The sequence below is a fragment of the Columba livia genome, chromosome 1 (assembly GCF_036013475.1).
Source record: "Columba livia isolate bColLiv1 breed racing homer chromosome 1, bColLiv1.pat.W.v2, whole genome shotgun sequence".
Taxonomy (NCBI): domain Eukaryota; kingdom Metazoa; phylum Chordata; class Aves; order Columbiformes; family Columbidae; genus Columba; species Columba livia.
This window is the reverse complement of record NC_088602.1, coordinates 101,494,026-101,514,381: the sequence shown is the minus strand read 5'-3', so window position 1 is coordinate 101,514,381 and position 20,356 is coordinate 101,494,026. Positions and strand designations below refer to the sequence as shown.

The following is a 20,356-nucleotide window of genomic DNA, read 5'->3' as shown; positions in this document are numbered from 1 at the left end:
TGAAAGCTGAACAGGAATGAGAGTAGGTTCTTGTATATCCCTCCAGGGATTCTCCGAGTACTTTAAATCACCTTTTCCCTCTCATGTCTGTGCTTTCTCTCAGCTGTGTGTCACAGAGGAGCACCTGTAGGGCCATTGGCTTTCTCTCTTGCATGGAAGTATTAAAAAGAACAGGTAAGTTGGTTCCAGATCTCTTTCCAAGTTCCTTTCTTATTCTGCTTAATTATCTTAGTGTGTAAACTGGAGATGCTTTTGTTTTACTGAAAACGAAGGTGAGCAGATTGTGTCTGGTGATATGATATCTGCTACATCAAAAAAGCAAATTGCTCTAACTACTTCATGGCTGTATTAATACTAATATTTCATTTTCTATACATCATCATACATTTCAGAGGGATGAGCCAATGCAATCACAGGAACTGGAACTCAGCTTGGCTCCAACTCCTTTTTCTAGCAGTTTGTTAGGATATGGTACCTCCAAGCCATAAGGAACAGGTCACGGGCCTGTGAAACAAAAGTGTCTCAAGCCCCGTGCCTTAACCATGGGCACAAAAATGGTAGCTTGTAGCTGTCAGTTCAAAACAAATCAAAACAAAAAACAAACAACAACAACAACAACAAAAAACAACAACAAAAACAAACAAACAAACAAAAAGCACAAATAAAATAAAAAAGAAAAAACCAAACCAAATATAAACAAACAAAAGAAAACAACAACGACAAAAAAAACACCACCATCAAAAAACAAACCAAGGGCATGTTAAGACCCTCTTAGGGTGATGTATGAAGCCTAGCAGCTTTTCACTGTTTTCTCCAAAGCAAAGTTTGCAGTCTGGTCTTGACAAACTGATATAGCTCTTGAAAGAGATTGAGGATGGCAAAATACAGACATCTGTATCTGATTTTAACCACAAAGAGCAGTCTAGAATTACAATGGTGAGAAAGAGCACCTTCTAGGATGTGATTTACTCCATCCTAAAGAAGTAAGGGGTTGCTGACTAAAATGACACAGGATGACCTGTGTTCAGGTGCACACAAAACACTGCAGTTCTGTAGTTAGTGAAGACTAGTCCCCCTTAATTTCTCATACTTTTAGGAAAGCTGGGCACTAAACAGAGGAGACATACCCAAGCTGGCTTTTCCACAGATAGAAAAGCAGCAGCATGAGGTCAACAGTCATTGACTGATGAGTTGAAAGCCTGGGTTATGGCCAGGGTTCACTACTGCTTCTGCTACATGGCTTGTTTGAGGGTACACTTAAAATGAGTAGCCCCAATCTCAACAGTCAAACTTACTTTTTTTTTTTTAAAGTCAAATTGGGAATATAATATACTAGTTACACTTATCCCCTCGAATTATTTTCAGTAGCACTCAGACCTTTAATCAAGATCTATGAGAACTACAGGACCATAATATGCTTTCTACTTACTGAGCTGTGTCAAGCTATGTTTATTTTATTTTTATATTTCCCAGGAGGTGCTATAGTGGGTTATTATCTCCTTCTGTAGCAGTAGCCAATTTGTCCACTGCTAATTCCAGTTTCTACAGTCCAATAGCTATGACCACATAAGCTAAGCAGTTTCAGAATAAAGTTAACTATTAAAATGCATCTCATGTTATGTCATAAAGATGTTGTGAAGATAATGGGGCAGAATTCAATCTTCATTCTTTATTTCCACACAATATATTCCATATTTCTAAAATTCCTATTCTTGCCCTGACCTAGCTTGCGGCATGGAACCAATCTATATATGAGGTATAAAACATATCAATGTGTCTATAAAATGAGCAAGATATTCTTAAACTTTTTTTTCTCCCTAAGCAAGATAATCTCATGTATCTAAATAAATACCCTCCATGTAATAGAGACTGAATTAGAAATTTCAATAACACTACATTAGGACAACATATTGCTGTTAAATGTATTAGCTGAATGATTCAAAGTTTTTACCACCCCACTCTGTATTCAGAATTCATGTTTCTTCATGAGACTTCACATAAATAACAATTTTTAGTCTGAGTTTCCTCCAAAACTGAAATTCTCTTAGATCCTCACTCCACGCTCTTGTCTCACCTGCTCATACATACAGGTGTGTGTTCCTCTCAAGTGAGCACTAGTAAAGAGATTTGCTTGAATTGTAACATGAAGTAAAAGCAAGAGGTTCAACTGTTTCCTAGAATTTAGCACAGAATTATGCAGAGACCCATGTAAATAGTCAGCTCATGCATAATATCAAGGCCTTAAAATGTATACATTTCTGGAAAGAACAAGGGCATTATTTGTTTAAAAGGCTAATAAAAGTAACAGTTTAAACTCTCAACCGTGAAAGGTTTTACATTAGACATGGTAACAGTATAAACAGGCAATAAAGTATATGAAGGGCAGAAGATAATGGGAAGTCGTGATACTCATTTTGCTGTTTTCTTGTGATGGCATTGGTTTGAAACAGGAAGAGGAAACTGTGGCACTAGGTACCACCAGCCTTCACAACAAGGGTGCTTATTGGAAAAGACTTTCAAGCCCCTGCTATGCTTTAGCATATTTCAAATAGAAAACCCTCCTAAAATGCAAACAATGCTTTGTTTAATCCGTCCATCTCAGACTACAGATGAAAGAAGCATGTGACAGGTGTGCTTGACCCCTTGACCAGACTGGCAGTGTGGTTTGGTACAAGGTCCAAAGAAGGCAAAGGCCTGAGCCGTGGCTGGACCATGAACTCCTCCAGCTCTCCCACAAAGGAGCAGGATGGTGCAGTGAGCATGGACACGTGTGAGCTTGGAACACCCACCATGCAGTTAACACGTGAATAGTGTGTGGCTTTTCCAAGACTTATTTATCAAGGAACAAAGAAAGTTGTGAGTACAAGGAGTCTCATGGCTACCTTTCTATCACAGGTGATTTGGCCATGAGCCAATCACTTTATTCCATAGATATGACAGCCCAGGTGAGCCTTATTTGAGCTCTCCCTGCTTGGCAGTGTGGGTGCATGGCAGTGATCTACCCTTTAGCTGAGACAGGTTAGTTTAGATTGCTTCTTTAGAAAGAGAGAGAGACCTTTTACCGATAGCAGATCTTTGATAAGGAACTGATACCACTCATGATCTTGGTAACTTTGACTGCATGCTGAATTGGTGCTAATGAAACATTACCAATCCATGTGGCTGTTCAATACTAATCATTATAATGTCTGTATTCCTTATTCCTTGTATTCCTACCCTTAGACATAAAGATTCTATAAACTCTTGACTAAGTCTGGGACTAAGATTGGACCTAGCTGCACATAGGCTCCATAAGTAGTTTGGAAAGCAAGGGGGTCCAGTCTGAACCTGGTGACTCAGCAAGAGGGTTTTGCTTATCATTTGCATCTCTGACCTCTGTATAAATGATTCTAACGTGAAGCTGACTCAATTTTCCTCTGTATATTTCTTCCATGCAGTAATTAATAAGGGGAAACTGGCCATCAAACTCATTGAACCTTGTCAAACCACTGTTTGTTAAATTCCATTGAATTCATTGAACTCTGCCAAATAAGTATTTTACCTCTATAAAATACATTGCTGCTTCTCTCTGTCAACTGAGGTACATACTACTCATCCACAACAAAGCACCCCTACATCACAATTCACCTTTTTCAACAACCCACCAAGGCTTAACAGTAAAGGAAGAATAATGCGTATTCAACAAAATTTAAGGTCAAACATTTAGCTAAGGGTTAGAAAAAAAATTACAAGCAAAGATACATATAAGGGCACTTTACCTCAATTTAACAGCACATTTTCTCTGAGAAGCCATCAGAGAAAGAAGGACTCAGGTTACACAGCCTGAACTTTTTCTGGATCATGTCTACAGTTTTACAACCCCTTTTTTCCCACTCTGAACTATTCAAATATCTTTGTGATCAAAGACTAAATTACAAATCTAAATGCACCTGCAGTTCTCAAAAATCAACTGTTTTACAGCTTCATCTACAATTTCTCTCCTTCTTATTATACTTAATCTGCTGAATGAATGTAATACGGGTTTCTTCAGAGTTTAAGTCCGAACTTTTCCCTCCCTGTCTATACTCATCTTCTTTGTTACTAACATGTCCTTGAGAACATAAAACAAGATTCCAGCAACATGCACGTTTTGTGAAGCTCAGCATCCTCAGTACGTTATCAGTTTTCTGCAATAGCTACACAGGACAATCCACGATACACTTTGCGACATAGCGTTTTCTCTAACCCCCTTTCCAATCAGGCACTTAATTTTTAAGAGGACTGCTGTCAGACACAGTGAAGGGAATTAGCTATTCTGAGCTATTTGTTACTTACACACTTAAGTTGTTATTCCCCAGTTGTTTGGTGTGATGACTTTTTCAGAGTCCTCCTGAATGGTTTGGCTGACATGAAATTATTTTCCTCTAGATCACATAAAACATACAGAAGGTTTAATATATTGCAACACCAGGGGAAATAAATTGAATTTCATTCCTTTCACCCGCTATTTCTCCTTGTAATCTCATCACAACCAACCATAATAGTAAAATTTTATTTCATGGGGAATTAAACATGAGCTATTTTACACAAAGAACAATCTAAGATGAAGAACTTGCAAGCATTACCTGAAGTCTGGAGTGGCTGAGTTTCCTTGATGGTTCAAGTAATAGTATGAAACTATTATTGTAAGTGCCCAACTGATTAAAATACATGTTTCACCTACACATAAAGCTGTGATAGTCAAACCACCTACTTTAAAGTGGTCCCAAAATCTGTGGTACAATTTCAGTTAGCAGGGATATGCCTGGCCGGTTAAGGAATTACTCAAATGAACATTTTGCAGAAATTTTAAAAACAAACTATGTTTGTTTGTTTGTTTTTTGTTTTTTTTTTCCAAGTTAAAGAATTTGGGAAATTTTCTTCTGAGTATTCACCATTGTATTTCTTAATACCTGGGTATACACTGCATGACAGTAGGTAGTGGTATAGTACATCACTAAGTAAGAGAGTACCAACAGACACAAGTGAAACACAAAAAAAGACACAATTGCAATTTGTGTGTTTATAAGCTTGTGCAGCCTAGAAATCAGTTCATATATTTTATCGTGAAAACAGACTTCTAATCAGGTTGGATAAAACAAATCATGTTTTATTGAGAATCAGCACCTCAGAATGGAAACCGATAACTACTTCTCCCTCAGATTCTTACTTCAGAGCTTATAGGTCTCCCTAAGATGCTGCACTTTTTAACAATTAAAAAAGGTAGGGTAAATTTAACAGCACTACTTGCATATCTAAAATTTTGCAATCTCCTCAAGATCCTTGGTAGAGGAAGAATAGGCTGCAGCCTACTGAAAAACATGAAGTATCAGATGCCCAGCAACCCACCTTCCAACTGGTTAACATTTGGCCGGTCAACTACTGTCATTTTAACCAACTCCAAAAGGTGCTGCCTGCAAAAATGTCAACCTGTAAGCTTTGAGCTCTAAAAAAATTATTTTACTATATGTCAATTTCAGTAACATCACAGTTCCAACACGTTTTAGTATAATTTGACATGACAAGTTTCCAAAGCTCAGTTGTACTAAAGGTAAGGTAAAGAGCTAAGGAAAGTATGAGCAGAAGAGTTGAGTAACTTGAGTGGATTGTAGGCACATACACTACAGAGCCATCTTCTATTTCCACATCTATTTTGCCATTATTAAAGAACTACCTACTAACCTACGTGATTCACGAAATAAGATTAAAAATACTCTGAGCCTGGCTACTTCCCTGTCTGATTGAGGTGAGCTTCCACTGTAGCCACTTCCTTAAAAAGGTTGCTAATGATGTCTCTCTTGTGCTCTCTCTCCTTTTTAATACACCCTCATGCTTCCTATAAAAATGTAGCATCTTTGGAAACTGTACCTTCAGGTCAAACACACAGCAAATTTGTCAATGGTTGCAAACTGAGAAAGAAAGGGAACAAAAGAGAAGGACCAGAGACCAATAGTGTAAATGTATAACTCTGGTTTCCTTTAGAAAATAGACTAAAACTATCAGGAAAGAAGTTAAAATCAGGGGTACTTAAAGATGAAATAATTTATCCAATAGTGCTTAATATCAGTTGAAGGATTTATTCTATGATTGTGCTGACAGATCCTCATCCATACTGAACCTACTTTGGGCAAGGATATACACCAAGTGCACAGGAAGACTTTCTGGGTTTTTTTTACTCTGACAGGTATTAGTATCTTGAAAGAAAATAATAAAAAAAAAAAAAAGGAACTTGGAAATTCTATTTCTTCCTGTTCACCAGAGAGTTCAGTTAACACTTAAAAAAACCCCATGAAACAAAACAAACAAACAAAACCAACACACCAAAGAAATCACATGACCTAAAACACAGTACAGAAGACATCCATCCTAGCTGAGTTTTCCCAAGTTCATAATCCTGACATAATCCAGCATTTCTCCTCTTGTATTTTCTGGCTGCATTTTAGCTTTTCTTTTTAAGAGATATCTAGAGGAAAAACACCTTCGAAAATTCTCTCATTTGTATGCTTTGGCAACTGAAAGAAGTAGCTGCAGTCAAAGAATACAAGAAAATCTCCAACTCAGCTTTCCAGAGAATGTTGTTAATAACTTATAAAGTATGTCACTGGAAATAAAATAGATCCATGTAATAAATAAAAAGCCTGGGGTCAGAATTTGGAGGTCTTGGTTTAAAGGAAACCTTATTCTGGCTTATGGAAAAGTATTATTATTTACTTTAAATGAGTTCATTGCAGGAACAAGATTTAAAATCACTACTAACTCAAGTTCATATCACTATGCTGACCATCCAAAAGTTTCCATGCACCCAACAGTAAATGAGCATAATCTAATTTTAACCTGTGCCATCATTGCAACAAAGAGAAAGGCTACAAGGCCAGCTTTGTACATGGTTCTATATGCTCTAATTGAATGGTTATACATAAGTTAGTACTCCAGTAAATATTTGTGACAGATAGTTATGGTCACCTAACAGCAAAATTTAACTATTAGTTGCAAGCCACAATTCCAGCAAAGAGAGAAAAAAAATAATAGGCATATAGATAAAGGTGATTTTACAATAATTTTAATGTGAAAAATATTTGGTATACCTATCAGAGAAATTATATAAGAATTAATATAGTGTGTTCATTTAGAAAAGGAATCAAGAACAACCATTTTTTCCTGTACATTCTTTTCTACATTCAAAAGGTTTTGGTATTGCATACATAGCAGAAGACCATTTATATGCCTCAGGAAACATGAAAATGGTTCCACAGGTTATGACATTGAACTTAGTATTTAAGGTTCGAAATTCACACAAAACAAATCTTGAACTCAGACATATATTTAAGAGGATTTCTTTCCTAATAGAAGGCTGAGGGCTGACAGAGTTTTACTTTTTAAGAGGTTTAAAGAGAAAAGACTAAAAAGATTTACTGAGATACTCTAGAACTACACAAAGTAATAAAAGGAGAGCCTGAACAATAGCACAGGCCTGCAAAATCCGGATTATGGTTTCAACACTAGTAGCCATATTGAGAAAGTCTAAATTCCTCCCAAGTCGCTTTGGGAGAAAGCATTTCCAGTGTTTATTACTGGGTGACTGCAGGTCTTCACAGATCCCTGGCCAATAGCTGGAACCATGCCAGAAGGATTAGACAGCCTGAAGATGTCACAGGGTATCATGCAAGTTTACATGCTGTAAAGATGCTTTTAAATTAAAGCAAAACAAAATAAAACAAACAAACAAACAAACCAAGCAAGCAAACAAAAACCCCAAACCAAACAAACAAAACCCAAATAAACAACAACAAAAACCAAAAGCAAACAAACAAACAAAACCCCACCAACCAACCAATCAAACAGATACGGGGAAACCCACAAAACAAAACAAAGAAACAACACCAAAACAAACCAAACAAACACCACTGTCTGTGCCATAATCAGTCTGTAGTTTTCTGTTCTTCAGTGACATCAAGGAAAGCTTGACAACATAATGAGACAACTCACTGTCATCTTCCAGAGTTAGCAGACAGCCTGAAGCAATAGCTTGGATAAGCTATGACATACCCCAACACTCTTTGCTCTAAAGTCATCTGTTTCCCTGAGAAGAGTGCTCTGTCAGGAGCTATAAACAAAATTTATTCAATTTAGAGTCTCAGGGTTAGGGAAAAACTTGATATCATAGTTGTGCTTGTAGTGATGGAAATGAAAGTAGACTACCTGAGCTGGTGAAGCTGGGGGTAAAAATAGAGGGCACAGAAAAGGTTGCAGGTGGCTCTACTGTCACAAATTACAAGCTCAGTCTGCTTACATGAAAAGTAATGTGCTATTCTAACAAGCATGGAAGAGGAGGGCTTATAATGAACTTCCCAAGTTACCTCAGAACAGGCCCTTTGAAGGAGCAGGAGACAGAGTTAATTACTCACCATTTGTCTTTCCCCCCCCACATGCCAACTTCATAGGCAAAATGCACCTGTGAAATAACAAACGTTTTGTGAACTAAAGTTGTAGCATACATGTTTGCAACCCATCAGAATGCTTTTATTCTGCAAACAAATTCAAAACAGCTTTAGGCTTAAACAGGCCTTCTCTCCAGTCAGAAGCAAATTAGAAAACCCTCCTCAGTCTTTTGTTGCAAACTGCTAAATAAGGCACGTAGAACAAAACTTCCACATGTCCCATTTTTATACTCAAGGGGCTACAAATTAATAGTTCATCTTGATGCAGCAATATGAACCATGACAGTAAGAATCATAAACGCTATATGAACAACTAAATACAGCTTTGGAGGGGAAGAAGGGGGAGCAGAATAAAGCTGAACTTAAGAAAGCTCTATCTGGGCTGGACCACCTCCAGTACCCCCCTCAAAGCTACAGAGATCCTGGCCACAAGCAAGAGCAGAGCAGGCGAGCCCTAGAAAACATTTCTTTATATGGTCTTACAACACATTTCTGTCTGAAACAAGGGCACCTATGTTCTCTCATTCTCTGGTCTTCTTTCAAGCAAACACTGCTGCTTTTGCCAAACTGCTGACCTATATAACGATTCTGCAATGTCCGCAAACAGGGGTGGGAATGAGATCCTCCAGCTTATTTTCATTTGATGGGGTTTAAATATTGAGCTTAGTATTTAGAAATCGAAGGCTAGTATTAACTCTCTTCACTACCTCTTTCCCTGCCATATGTGGAATTTCTATAGTGAAGTTGCCTTTTCAGGAAAATAAGAATTTAAATTGGACAGACTTCAAAACAGGTGAAAATTGTGTTTGTAAAGAAACACTGGTAACATAACTAAGTTGTCTGTTGAGATCCAGGCTTATTTTCCTGTGTTTCTAGCACTGACAACAGAAGTGAATTGTGTAAAAAAGTATTTTCTCCTTCTTGCAAAAGAAACAAATAGTAAGTGGCTGTATGAATTTTTTTCCAAATATATTTAATCTTGTTGAAATCTATGTGTTCTGTACAAAACTCTGCAAGGCTACTTATCCTTTCAAAGACAACTATTTAAATGTACAAAATTCTCTGTAAGCTGTTACTTGTCTATGTTCTTCCTACTTTTTTTTTTTTGTTTGATTTTCCAGTTTTCATGTAAAATTGTCACTAACTTAAACAACAAACACCACCCCACCCCAGTCCAAAAAAAACCTCCAGAAAAATTTATGGACCAGTTTTTATGTGGTACAGTTTTTATATTTAGGTAGAAAGAAAAATCAGTTTGCTGTTGAATAAACAAGATGCTACTGTTTTATAAGGCTGTAATTTTACTCTTAGGCTTACAAGTTTTCCAACTTAAACAGTTAAACAAAAGAACATGACCCAGAGCCCAGCAGCTGCTGTTGACAGTAGCAGTCACAGACAGCACCCAAGTATGCTGTCAAGGGTTCCTTAGAAGTTACATGATATGAGAAAAAGGAAGACCTTACCCATATGTTCATGATGCATTTTTGCTTTGTTTTGCTTCTTTAAACTGTTGTGGTTTAACAGGTCACCTTTAACTCCTATGAAAAACAAGATGAGTAACACTGCTTTGGTAGTTTGCCCAAGCATAAATCTGCTTCTTTGTTTTTCACAGAACTGGCAAGTCAGACATACTGCATTTAAAAAGTGAATGAATCAACGGTATTGGAGAAGGTGGGAAAATAAAAGTCTTGTTTAGATGTAAAATATATTGTGGAAAGGTCAGATATGTATTGGCCTCCTGGTTTCTTACTTTATTAGTTCACATTGAAAATGACCTCAAAGGACCAGTCCCTCTCTTAATGAGAAATGGGATAATTTTGGCAAAGCTGCCTTCAGGAATTTTAGTTCCACTCAAAGGAAAGGCTGTATTAATGCATTAATCTCTCTCACATTAGAAAAAAAAGGCTCGTTACTGTAATTACTGTTGTATGTGAATGGGGAAACACTGGAAGTGGGATTTGGAAGACAGGAGTCTATCCCATGACTTTGTTTTGTGGAGCACTCAGAGACAGCTATAGACTGTGGTGCCACATCTGTGCAGCCAAATTTGGTGTGAAATTCAGTTTGCACCTATAGCTGAAAAGACTGATAGTAATTAATCTCTAAGTTGTCTGGTTTCTGCTCATTTGATAGCATTAATTGCCAGGCTACTTCCAGAAATTTTGCATTGGGCTTTCTAGAGGAGCAAAGTTATCCTACCTATGTAATACATCAAACAGCACTGTGCAATATGCAGTACGTATTTTCAGTACACTCAGTTCTACTGTTTACATAGTACATGATTGCTCCAATTATGTTTCTTTTCTAGCTCTACAACATGGTTAGCTCCAGTTAAATTAAAGCTTGATTCAGGGTTCAGCAGAGCTGGTCCTAATAAGCATCCCTGAAAGCAAATCCAGCAGTCCTTCTAGAGACTCCTCCACTGAAGCATGAAAATTACATACAATCAGAATCATTTCAGTTGGAAAAGACCTTTTTGATCATCAAGTCTAACTGTTAACCTAGCAATGCCAAGTCCACCTTCAAACCATGTCCCTAATCACCACATCTACGTGTCTTTTAAATGGCTCCAGGGACAGTGACTCTACCAGTTCCCTGTTTTAGTGCTTCACAACCCTTTCCATGAGGGTTTCCTTTCCAGACCTCTCATCAGCTTCATCACCCTCCTCTGCACTCTCTCTAGTACCTCAATGTCTTGTAGTGAGGGACCCAAAACTGAACACAGGATTTAAGGTGGGGCCTCACCAACACCGAGCCCAGGAGCAAAATCACTTCTCTAGTCCTGCTGGCCACACTGTTCCTGATACAAGCCAGGATGCTGTTGGCCCTTTTGGTCACCTGTGCACTATGCTGGCTCATGTTCAGCTGGCTGTCGACCAACACCCCCAGATCCTTTTCTGCCAGGCAGCTTTCCAGCCACTCTTCCCGAGCCTGTAGCACTGCCTGAGATTGTTGTGACCCAAGGGCAGGATCCAGCACTTGGCCTTGTTAAACCTCATATAACTGGTCTCAACCCACTGATCCAGCTGGTCCAGATCCCTCTGTAGACCCTTCCTACCCTCCAGCAGATCAACACTCCCACCCAACTTGGTCTCATTTGCAAACTTCCTGGGGATGTGCTCAGTAGAACTGTGAAGACATTTCCACTTAAAAGGCAGATTTTTTTTCATTACAGTTTTGTAAAAGCAGAATACATTTTAATTAGGAGTTTTCAGTAGTGTACTTTTTTAGGATCACTGCAAACATCAGCAAAATAATCAGATAGTTATGATCTGTAGCCCCATATTATGCATTCTTGATAAATCCTGTACATTTTTACTCCTTTTCCCCTACTCCTATCCTCCTTCCCAAAAAATATTACCCTAGGTCAGAATTATGGTTGTGTACTTCAGTGACACACATTGTATTTTGACTCTAAAATTTATTACAATCACAATGCTTGATTTGGGGATAATCAAAACAGTCTTGTCATATAAACACACAAAGTCAGCAATCCCATTTTACATCATTTGTAAGATAATACTTTAAAATTTTTTTTATATTTATTTAATATGACAGATGCAATTCTGAAGAAGGGATTGCTAGGCAGTGCAGCTGCCTAACAGTTTCTGGTAGCTAGAAACTACTTGGCAGTAGTTTCACATGCATAAAATAAACATGTATGTTTTAAGCATAAATTCATTGGTACAGAACAGCCTCAGCAGCAGCTGGAGAAGTCCATTAAAAATACGGGTTGGATATCCTTTGAGTTGGTTGGGTAAAGTTGAAGAGTTGCAGTTCAGTGTTTTTGGCACACTTCTGTACGAACTCACACATTTAGAGTGCTCAGTTAACAGGATCAGCATCACACATGGTAGGTGCCTCAAAGAAGATGCAATGCCTGAGTCTTTATGCCTTTGGGCCTCCGTCTTTTGCTGTCTTTCAAGTTTCCCTGATGCCTTTTGCATTCAAGGTAGAATTAAGAGATTAAAGCCATGGTAGTCTTCAGGAGGTCGTGCACTTGCAGAGCAACAAGAGCTGAGCAGGTAACTCAGCACCATGAGCCTTTTAGTGCTTATATATTTGTACATACAATACTTTTCATCAAGCCACCAAGTTATTATTTTAACAGAATTATAAACTGGTATGAAAAATAGCAGTAACTTGAGCTGCATGGAACATACACAGTCATGGTGATCCTATATCTGTTTTATCAGTTTTGTAAATGAGTCTATTCATAGCCCATATGAATAGCAAGATGTAATTTTTAGTAATGTAGGTTAATCGAATCCTACTTTTACCCAAATAAACTTTGCAAAGGATTGAAGTTAACTCTCTCTATACAAAAAAGTGAGAAGTTAGGTCAGAGAAATGAGTAATCCAGAGACTGAATTTCTTCAAAGATTCTAACAATTTTAGTAATTTAAATTAAGGCTGATGAATAAACTTGCGAATGTTGAGAAAATAAATTCCTTACTCAAAGAATAAATGACTGCAAGTTGGAATGATCTGCTGAATTTCTGCACAGATTTAAGTGAAAAAGTGTTTAAATTAAATTAGTAATGAAATTTCTGTGGAAAAATTAGATGAGCGTAAAAGTACATGCAATCTGACTACAAACAGATTAAAGGGGGCACTCACTACAAATGCAATTGAATTGCTCTACCTCATAACATTTTGCACATTTATTTTTTCCACTTTTTCCCCCCTTCAGTTTTCCTGTCTTTTGCCATGAACTTTGCCGAGTATAGCAGCTGTGTGCTCATAAATAATTATTATGGAGAAAAGAGCAAAGTACTCTCAGTCTTCATGAAGTTCATCTATTTGTGCTTTAGTTCGGCGTGGCAAGGCAGGAAAAAAAAAATCTGGTTAAAAAAAAAAAAAAAGTCAATGTTCTATCCAGCTGCATTTCTTGAGTAAACAGAAATGCAGCATGCAGCTGACTAGACTCAAGGTGAAAAGATGATATTAAACAACTGCAGTAGCCATGGGTGGGATGACATGATGCATCAGTGAGAGCTTATCAGCCTGCAGAAATACACAGAAATAGCCAGCACCAGTCCAAGAAGAAACTATAAAATGGCCTTTAAAACATAACTGTGCTTGGTGCTGTCCTCTCTATGCAGAAAAAATGAGTGTAAATGTGCTTGTGGTATGCGGTTGTGTGTTTGTGTGATCCAAGAGGTTCTTATTAGCACTGAAAAAGCTGCAGGATCCCTCAAAAGACAGTCAAAATGATAATACTTACTGATGGATATCCATTTAAAAAAAATTTAAAATCTGTCCTTCCAAGCCATTGAAAATATGTCCCAGAATTTTGTCTAGTTATTGTGACTACCTTTGAAATGGGAACCAACTCAGAAGGACATTAGGAATTCTAGCAAAGCATCTGTATTTATTACATCTGTATTTATATTTATTACCATAAACCTAAAATAGCAGAGAGTGTGAACTGTAAATCTGAACTCTAAATTTTTTCCTTAGTCTGGTTGCTCCTACAAAATATACCATCAGAAACAATCAAGTTTTTGTCTACATACCTAGATGGAGACAAATTCAGTACCAAGATTATGACGTAGCAGCTTCCAGTCTTGCTACTTGCTGAAACTTTTAGACAAGTTATTTACCTTTGTAATAAAGAGCAGGTAAAGATAATTTTGTTTTTCTCCATTTCGCATATATTTTGACTAGTGAAACAAAAGTGCAGCAAAATAAACTATATCCACATGATTAGCTGAATAGCATTGTTAATTTCATGAGCATAAATCAATACAGGGGTTTGGAAGCAAATGTTAATTCTGTTTTATATGCTTGTCTGAAACTGCTACACGTTGTTATAAGGTGTTAAGATACTCTAAGACATAAGGCTATACATTCCCCTAAGGGCAGTTTGAAGCTGACCCACTTCTGGGGTAAGGAAGTTCTGGTCTATTTTGCTGTAAGATTTTCTTAATCAGTATCTACATGTTGAAACACAACACCCAGTGCTCCGTCCCTGCCCTCATCTCAGGTTGCCAGTGTTCAGACTAAATTCCAGGAGGCAAAGCTAGGACCCTCTCCTGGTTCTCTCTCTGGCAAAACCTGTTCTTCTGGCTCCACAGAAGCATCCACTGAACATTTTTTGATACATTATTTAGAGCTATTTATCAGAAAGCCAGGATCCCACACCATCATTATTTCCCGTGGATTATGTTCTCAATTCTTTCACTGAGTGCTCGTGTCCAAGGTAACAACTGTCCAGGCAAAAACTGTTAAGGGGCAACTATTGGGGATAATAAGATGTTAAAAATCAAAACAAAAGAAAAACCCCACCACCACACCCACACACAAAACAGCATCAATGAACAGGCTCTCTCAAAATGAACAAGAGCAATTATCTGTCCTGACTAATTACTAAATTCATTGTGTAATGCTCAGGAAAAGAGGAATGCATTTATTTCCCAGATGGAGGATCTATCCGAAGGCCTATTCCTTGACCCTTTAAGTAGCACATTAGGGAAAGAATCAGAGTTGCTGTATCTTGCAATTTAATTAGGTGCATGTTTAAGAAAAACTAATTATTTGGTAGACCCTTGATCTGCAGTCCTCTCTCATATGAAAACATAACTGCAAGATGGGTTCCTAATTACAGCTTATCAACTGTTCAATCTATTTCATGTCCAAAAGAGAGGGGTGTATATGTAGTTCCTTCAATGATCTTATCTTCTATTCTTCTTAGTTTTTCTTCTGTAAGCTTTCTAGAGCAGAAATGTGAAATGAAGCAGTTCAGCGTAGCAGGCCAGAGTAGAATACTGTGCTTTGATGTTATAATTTTTTTGCTCTTTTCCAGGCACCTTTAGTGACACTGTATCCGCTTTTGACATTGGTTCTTGTTATTTTGCTGGAATAGCCAAGGAGGGATACTGCTCCACTGATCCAAAAAGTATTAATAAGACTATCTCCATAATATTTTTACTGTCGGTCACTGGAAAACTGGCAAAGTAATTGGAGCTGGGAGTGACAGGAAAAAAAGATAGATTTTTACAGTGAAAGAAGTCAAATACTACAAACACTAAGTAATCTTTTGTCCAGGCTTTAGTTTTACACTGAGAGAAATATGTGAGATAATTTCTTCTAACTATAGTATTTTAAATTCAAGAAATGAATCATAATATCTGTAATGTGTATATGCATACTGTAATTTAACTGGTCTTTAGTACAATGAATCTCTAGTGTGAAATTTTCCTTGTTAATGATCAGCATAAGATATGGTTCTTAATGCAATTATGAATCCAAGGCTTACAATCTGTAGGCAACAGAGCAAAAAGATGATATAATTAAACTTCTCATTTCCTTCACTCACACCTATAGGGAAAAAGCAACCATTATTATAAGCACCTTATATTTTTCTATCAGCAAAAGGGACCCTAACATACACTGAATTACATATTATAGGCTTTTCATTCCCACAGATATGCAAATAAACTGTTCCAGCATCAGCAGTTTCTTTTTAAATGGGTTTTTATTTTGATTAAGTTTAAGGGAAAATAAGGCACTCTAGTCTAGATAAGGAAAGAACCTTTCCTGATGCCAGAAGCAAACAAGCCCTTCAGCCCCTTTAGAGGGACTCTTCTGTTTGAAGGAAAAGCCAGCTTACCACCCCCGTCAGTTATCAGAGGGCTTCATAAACAGGACCGTTTCCCTACCCTGGGCTGCATTCTCCAAGTTTTTTTCAGGAGAGTTTGGGTAGCTGCTTTCCAAAGCCTCCAAAGGTCCCTGTAGATGCTGTGGCATGACTTCTCCATCTCAGCTGAGTCAGTAACCTGATGGGAACAGTGCTAAATCTTTCACATTGGTAGGAAAGTTGCTCTTCTTCTGAGTGGCTCTGAGCTGATAAAAGGCTGGGAAGGCCTAGAGCAGAAGTATCAGCTACTGATAGACAGCCAATGTCTTTTTCAACAGCACATGGTCTGTCAGACGGGTAAGAGGGCCTTCCCTAAAGGATTTCAGCAATTTACTTTCTGGGCAAGCAGCCCCTCTCAGTTGCACCACAGTATTTTTCACCTGGGAGAAGCTTATAGCTCAAAAAAAGATGGTGTGATCCCTGTCCACACCCTCTTACAAGGGAGACACTGCAAGTCCCAGACCAGATGTTTCCACACACATCAGGTGTCTCCAGGACAGCTGGGCTCATTAGAGCCACCAGTTCAGCATGTGACGGGCAGAGTGTTGACACACAGGAAATGTCCTGGGTGAATAAGCACCGTTCTGTCTGGTAAACCTTCTTCTATACCACATATCTCAAGACTATACCTTTAATTAATTAATTAATTAATACATAAATAAACACGCCAAATATTTTGCCTACTGCTACAGACTAAAGAGTACTTGTTAGTCCCCCTTTTTAAAAAATTGTACATGATAGAGGCCAGTTGTGTGATAGATCCCTATGAAGATGTTTCATCATACCAAACAGCATTTCTAGCCAAAAAAAATAAAAATAAAAAAAAAGTTATTTCTGTCACAGAAGGACAAAACACCTGAAAAAGGAAAAATTCTCCTAAACTTCTCTGTGAGTTTTGAACATTCACAACAGCATGGCTAAGTGACATGGTATGCTGTATTGTGGCATGTAGGTTACATTTCAGTTTCTTAAAATTCACAGATAAAAATGAAATTATTCTCACCCTGCATAGAAAAAGATAGGATCATTTTCTTCAGTGGAACTTTAGTTCAGGAACTCTGAAGAGGAGTTCTTCCATTTCCAAAACCTTTTAGGAACATTCATGAACTTCATCATTCCCACTCTAAAATATGGAGCTTTTATTTCTGTAACAAATATTGGAGTTAGGTAGCAGAATATTGTGAGTGTGAAAAAGTAACATAATGAGTTTTAGAACACAATAGATACAGCCATGCAGAATACGTAGCAGCTTTTCTTTCATTATTTCTATCTGAATACCTTAGTTCAATTCTAAACCACCAGAAAACCAGCAAAATATTCTCACAATGTCAAAATTTCGGGAGAACAAAACACTATGAGGATTGTAGGGTGTCTTCTTTTCATTATTATTATTTTAAATCTTCAGCGTCTTACCTTTGCATTTCCTAAGAGCACAACTGACCTGCTTAGCAGCTCATGCCTGACACCTAAAGGAGATTCTCTACATCCCCTCTAATAAGATTCACCTGAAAGTGAGGGTAGCTTCCTGTAGCAGAGGTGCAGAGAGTCTGAACAATGGGACATTTGGATTAAGAGTTCTTTAACACATAACACCTAAAAGAAAAAATTAGTGGACAGGGTAGTTTTCATCTATCAGCATTCTTCTCCCAAAGTAAAATTTACATACATGAATGAATCTGGTATTACTTAATCTTAAGGATTAATCCTAAAGATCTGTTTTTTCTTTATCAGAACATTGGGATTGTCTTCATGTTTCGCATCTGCTTTGACCAAATTCTTAAGACCAGCTGGACTGAGAAAGTCAGCCACTGCTATTAACAGAGCAGTCTTTATTACTCTACTATTCAAATGGAAAATCTATGTTGCCCATTTCTTTTTCACTATCACAGGGAAAAAATTTGAGGTGGAAGAGCACATGGCTCTCTCTGTGGTATATGTTTTTTTCTAGACTGTCTCCCTGAAACCCACATTTCCAAATCAAAAAACTCTGAGTAAATACAGTGAGATCTTCAGAAGATTTGTAGCCAACTAAAGTCAGGTATTTCTGATCGGATAATTGTTTAAACCTTTCTGTAAAATTTCCAGTTATGTAGACTGTTGCCTTCTCGGGCAATGAATTCTGTATATCCTCACATTTATAGCCAGCACATTTTTTCTCTACCACCTAATCTAGATCTTCTTTGCTGCAAATTAAGTTTGTTACTTCCTATCTTAGCCTTTGCAACAAGTCTATTGCCTTTTAACTTAGAGCAGCCAGGTTTTTATATAATTGAAGATGGTTATTACAAGTCTTCTTTGTGCATTGTCCTGTAAATTAAATGACTCCAGGTCTTTCTATCTTTCTTCATACTCTTTTTTTCCTAGACCTCTGATCCACTCTTGTTGCCTGCTTAGGATTCTTTAAAAGGTCACAGGTAACCTGAACACAATAATACTGCTGCAGCCTTATTAAAATAGAAACCCTCTGAGCTTTACACACTCTTTAGACAACCTAAGATTTGTTTTTTTTTTGAAGCAACATGATAGTGTTGACTACTACTCAGTCTGAGATCTATCTTATTCATACTAACTCTTCTTTTTATTTAGACATCTTGTACTTTGTACATGTTCTTAATTAATTGTGGTTTATTGTTTTCAGACAGTTTATCCAGTTCATGAATGGACCTCATGTATGGAAAAATTGCCTGTAAAGTGAATGTGTAAGCTGAGGAGAGGAGTACTTGCAAAATGACCTGTTAGAAACCTCACATAGTCAAGCTGCCCAAAATAGAATACTTAAATAAATAGAATACTGTCATCTCTTGCTGACTTCTGCATACAGTCAGGTTTGAAAAATAGAAGGTAACTTTGGTGCTGTAAAGGAGCAGCCATCAAATTTAGTATAGTACTGTGTTCAGCCAAGGAGAGAATGCTGTAACTATTAACACTGTCAACATGGAAGTTTTCATGTTCAAAACATTCATCTGGCCTCCCATATGTCAATTTACTACAGAAAAAAATGAGAATTTACCCCAGTACCATGAGGATAAAGCTGTTGTGAAAGACTGCTGATTCAGATTCTACTGCAGCGAGGGATGAGAAGGAGATAGAAAAGCTATCAACCCCAGAGAGAGGTGTGGATGTCAGTAAATATTTTTGTGCCACAGGCTACATGGTTTTGTTCACCACAGTACTTACAAAAAGGTTTCTTTCTTAACCTTGTAGATTTCATCTGATCTTAGAAGTTTCCCTAACAGAACCATGCTACACTTTTTGTACAACACCACTCCACCACTCTGTCATAATCCAACTCTCCTCACCAGTTGGGTTTCTATTTGGGAGCAGAGGAGCAGAGACCAGCTTCCAGCAGACTGCAATCCTAGCCACTATCATTTTAGTCACTGTCATTTCCTAAGGAGCGATGGAATGCATTCTTCTATTTTCTAACACCCTGACAGCCAGCACGAATAACCTCCTGCCCTCCTCTTGCAGGACTGACACTGGCAGAGTGACAAGGTGTCCAGACAGCTAACATAGAATGTCCTGAGTTGGAAGGGACCCACAGGATCATTGAATTCAAATCCTGTCCTGCAACAGGGCAACCCCACAGTTCACCAGTGGCTTCTTGTGCCAGGGGCACAGCTGCCTCCAGACTTACCTGGTACATTGCTTCTTTCTAATTGAAAGGTGTCCTGGAGTTTACTTTCAGGGTTCAGTGATACTATATGGAAGCTCCTGTGTGTGTTAATGACCCCTGAAAGAATAAACAGAGCAAGTGCACCATAGTGATTTCTGGATTTACATGATCAAAGAACAAGCCCTTTCATGTTTACATCACTGAATGACTGATGCTCCCAAAATCTGCTTTAATATCTTCCTTGAGACTTCTTCCCTTTATTTAATTATTTGCTTTATTTTATTTCAGAAGCTAGGTGCATATAATCTGCTGCCTTTCATTGGTATTTGGTAAAATAAATGTAGTTCTATTAAAATATGTTACATTTAAAATGAATTGCATGCTCCCATAAAGAATGCTTTGGCACTATACTTTTACATAAAATGAAATGAGGTGACTAAAAGCCAGTATCATAGTCAGAAGCAAGCAGCATTCAGCCAGTCATATGTTAAATAAAAATATTCTAATAGCTGTGTCTACTGACTCAGACATACTGAGTTCCTGCAGATAAAGTTTCATGCTATAGTGAAGCACTGTAAATTTGGAAAACGGTGTTGAGATTGAAACACATTTGAAAGCAAAGGGCACAGTGAATGTTAGTGA

The 20,356-nt window shown here is 37.7% G+C and overlaps 1 long non-coding RNA gene across 2 annotated transcripts in view; it reads right to left on the bottom strand.

Moving 5' to 3' along the window:
• Window positions 1-20,078, bottom strand: part of LOC110363036 (uncharacterized) — a 62,861-nt gene extending 42,783 nt beyond the window's left edge. For both annotated transcript variants that reach the window (XR_010473993.1, XR_010473994.1), the window contains exons 1-4: window positions 19,736-20,078; window positions 17,102-17,243; window positions 9,920-9,994; window positions 8,424-8,470 (exon numbers count right to left, since the gene is read on the bottom strand). This is a non-coding gene — a long non-coding RNA (uncharacterized LOC110363036). The remainder of the gene's footprint in view (window positions 1-8,423; window positions 8,471-9,919; window positions 9,995-17,101; window positions 17,244-19,735) is intronic.
• Between the last annotated feature and the right edge of the window lie 278 nt (window positions 20,079-20,356).